Source organism: Lethenteron reissneri, unplaced genomic scaffold, assembly GCF_015708825.2.
Source record: "Lethenteron reissneri isolate LAM-NWPU_2019-01 unplaced genomic scaffold, ASM1570882v1 scaffold_1640, whole genome shotgun sequence".
NCBI classification, from domain to species: domain Eukaryota; kingdom Metazoa; phylum Chordata; class Hyperoartia; order Petromyzontiformes; family Petromyzontidae; genus Lethenteron; species Lethenteron reissneri.
Genome location: NW_026891378.1, coordinates 4,275,188 through 4,279,555, shown reverse-complemented (window position 1 = coordinate 4,279,555; position 4,368 = coordinate 4,275,188).

Below are 4,368 nucleotides of genomic sequence, written 5' to 3'. Positions count from 1 at the left end.
CAGCCAGTCGTTTTAGTCAGTCGACCCGTGGCACCTGGGTCTGCCCCGTGACCTCCTGCAAGCAGGCGTTTGATACTTCACGTGGCCTCAACGAGCACCTAGCCTGGTACAAGCTTCGTGGTGACGTTACCGCCACTTAGTGGCAAATGCCGGTTGTTGTAATTTTTCTGTGTGCATCTGTCTGTGTGTGTATATCTGCGTGTGGATCTGTGTATATGTATATGCATTTGTGTGTATCTGTATGTGTACACATGTCTCACACTATAACTATGTACACAGCATAACCAATGCTAAGTGCACCACTTTTTGCACGCGTGCCACGATATTCATGCAGTTAGCATAGCGCGAAGTAGAGGGGGGAGACACAGAGACACAAGGCTCCACTCGGAGACACGGGGTGGGAGACACGGGGTGGGAGACACGGGGAAAGACACGAGTAGAGACACGTGAAGAGACACGGCGGAGACAAGGCAGAGAGTCACATGGAGAGAGACAGGGAAACACGGGGAGACACAGGAGGAGAAACGGAGGGAGACACGGAGGGAGACACGAAGGGAGACAGAGGGGAGACACGAGGAGATATGGGGAGATACAGAGAACACACGTGGAGACACAAGGAGACGCATTCTGACACAGTCTCACACACAAATACAAAACACGTGGAGAGATATTGGGAAACAGAGATACATACAGATGGAAACAAAAAAAAAGTTACCCCGTATAGCCTCTAACAGACTGTTGGGGAAGGTGCTGTTAGTAAGCACCTATGAAGGCCAGCGCTGTGGCACATGAGGGGGTGGGTGGCTAGCACCACACCAGGTTGTCTTTGTCTCCCTAATGGCGATGTTTACTACATACGCACCGCTGCACCCAGTACTCATTTGAGGCTGTGTCTGCCTAGGGGAGACCCATAACCGGTTGTTCAGATAGTCGTCACTGGTCTTGGTGGACGTGAAAGGGAATCAAACTCGGGTCTCTGCCAGGTTTATAGTGCAGTGCGCTAACCGTTGTACCATCGCTCCTCACAGATGATGAAAACGCACACTTAAAGACACAGACACGTGGAGACAGACAGAGAGACACACACATGTGTACACATCACCACGTCGCCTGTGCCAGGCTAGCTGCACTCCAAGGCCATATGAAGTGTTGAAGGCTCGCTAACAGGTTATGGGACACGGTATATACCCAGGTGGTGCCCATGGATTGACTGACTGAGATGACTCCGGGAAAGAAACACACAAATACAAAGATCTCCCGTATACCCTCACCAGGCAGTTGGTTCAAGTGCTGTTAGCGAGCACCTATGATGGCCGGCAGATGCTTAGTTTTGTTAGGGCTAATGGTAAGGCCCCACCTCTTAGTGGCACATTCAAGGTTCAGCAACAACATATCCATCTCCTTCTCCTAGTGTGCATCACCAAACCATCAGCATACATGTGGGAACCAGAAGACATCCCTGCCGCACCCCAAGGTGAATAAGTAATGGCTCTCATTCTGGGTCACGTGGCTTTACCCGAGCCTGCCCACCATCATGAAGGCCCTTAATGATTGTGAGCAGAGAGTCAGAGACTCATAATCAACGTTTTTGGGTTTAGATCGCGTTATTTATAAATGTGTCGTAACCCTCCACCACCCGACACGGCCAATCAGTAAAAAAGTGTCACGTTGACAAAGGACAATTAGTTCACTGCTTTAGCCCACCGGTGTGTTGAAGCGTGAAACCAGAACATTTACAATTTGAGTACGACGTTTCGCTGGTAATTGCATCCAGCATCATCGGGCAATTCTCCAGAATGGTGAGGCTCTGCTCTGTCTCCCGTTCTTATATAGAGCAGCAGCAGGGTGACGTCATCATTGACTCATTAACTCATCAGGTGCAAAGATTTGAGGGGGGGGGGTTATTGTAATTATATACTAGATTAGTAATCAGGCTATTATAAATAACGCGATCTAAACCCAAAAACGTTGATTATGAATAATATTGGTCGCGAAAGCCTACGTGTTAAACAGTCAGAGACTCCCAAAGCACAAAAAAACAACCCAAAACCCTCACCTATTGATGGTGTGATAGGCCTTGATCAGGTCAAAAAAGCTGATGTAGGTCATGTTGTAACTCCCTACACCTTTCCTATAGCAGAAGGATGTAGAATACGACATCTGTGCAGAATATCCCTGGCCTTAAACCACATTGGGGCTCCACAAGCCTCTCCTCAGCATGCCTGGCAAGGCAAAGTTTGATTAACCTTTTCTGGCATCGTGAGGAGGGAGATCCCCCCTGTAGTTGTTACAATCTGTGCCTTCCCTCTTCTTAAACAGAGGGACCAACAGGGCAACCTTTCAATACTCTGGAACCTGTCCTGTGGTCCAGTTAGTTGTGATGTCATATAAGGCAGTCTGCCCACAGACGCCACCCTCTCTCAACATTTCGCTTGGGAGATCGTCTCTGCTTGGCGCTTTTCCTGGTCTCAGACTCCGGATTGTCCCGCGTACTTTTCTCCACAGATTGCACCTCAGCCAACCACTCGGAAGGTTTGGTTACTTTTGCCAATGTTTGAGGCACCACAACCCCAGCAGGGTTGTCCCCCAAGACCTCGTAGAAATGCTCAGACAACCTGCAGACCCGTTTTTTGGGGTTGGAGATCGGATCACTGTTATTTGCCTTAAGGGTGATGATAGGTGAGGTACTGCAAGTAACTTTTTTGATGGACTGAAAGAGTTATTTATGATTGTGGGCTGATTAGGCAGATTCCATGCAGCCCTGCACAGCTCTCTAAACCTCCGGGCGAAGGCTGCAGTAAGCTTTCTCATTCTCCAATATTGGATGTTGTAGACGACGGTAGTGGGCCTGTCGTTTTCCTTTAACCAGCCAGAACACCTCCTCCTTCAGCCGTGATCTCTGGGGAGTTCTAGACCACATTCCCAATGCAGCAATTATCTGCATGAGCCACAGTCCTGAACATCACCTATTTCCCTGTGCAACAAGTGGAGGGGGGGATGATGTTGAAATTCCTACTCGCAACTTTCCTCAGCTAGTTGAGACCAGGCTACTGTGGGTTTGAATGGGGTCCTCGATGGACACCCACCACCGTAGTGGAAGGATGCCAGGTGCATCTTACAGATGACAAGGCGACGGTCAGTGGGCAGATCAGCTCCACGGACAGTCTTGGTATCAAGGCCATGGGCCCGCATCCACTTGGCCATCACTATATAGTCCAGAAAATGTTTTTGGTTGGAACCGGCGTGCATACATGGTGTTGCGTGGATGTGCCAATCCCAAAACCGTGTAATTACAAGCCATTCAGCTGCACAGAAGTCTAGCAGCTTAATACCGTTATTTTCGAGCCAATCTGGCCCATGCCTTTCAATCACTCTGTCCCAGGTGTCCACATCATCACCCACTCAGGAATTAAAGCCACCCAACACGATGACTATCCCAAGGGGTCAATTTAGCTCACAGTTGGGACAAGAGGTTTATAAACAGCGTCTGACTCATCAGTCTTATCTAGATTCCTCCACTGATGTTCATCTTCGGTGGTGGGGCAGTAAGCAACCACCAACACTATTCCTCACAACCAACACTGACACACAAAAAGGTGGATACACAAAGACAAAAAAAATGATACCCCGTATAGCCTTAACATACTGTTGGGGCAAGTGCTGTGAGCGAGCACCTATTACGGTCGGTACAGCACATGAGGGGGTGGGTGGACAGCACCACGCCCGTCTGGCTTTGTCTCCCCAGTAGCGATGTTTGTTTTCTTTTACACATCGTACCAGGTACTCATTTGATGCTGATTCGACCTAGAGGAGGGCCCAGGACCTGTTCAGATAATTGCTATCACTAGTGTTGGTGTCCTTGAGTGGGAATCGAACTCGGGTCACCGGGTTAGTAGCAGCAGCACACTAACTGCTGCGCCACTACTTCTCCACATACAAGTACAGTTGGACACACAGACTGGTGGACACATACACACATATACACATAGGTGGACACACATTAACACAGGTGGACACATAAAAACTAAAAGACGAAACAAAGATCCCCGTATAGCCTTAACAGACTTGGAGACAAACACAGGTGCACACACACAGGTGGACACGTACAGATGGACACACATGTACAGGTAGACACATACACTTAGGTGAACACACGTATACATATACACTCAGGTGGACACATAGATGGACACACATACGGGTGGACACGCACACACAAACAGGTGGACACACATACACATAGGTGGACAGACATACAGGTAGACACACATACAGGTAGACACACAGGTGGACATATGCGGACACACACACGACACACACGGCTGCCACGTGGGAGCCAGCACGCTGCTGCTGCCGCCGCCGCGGTGG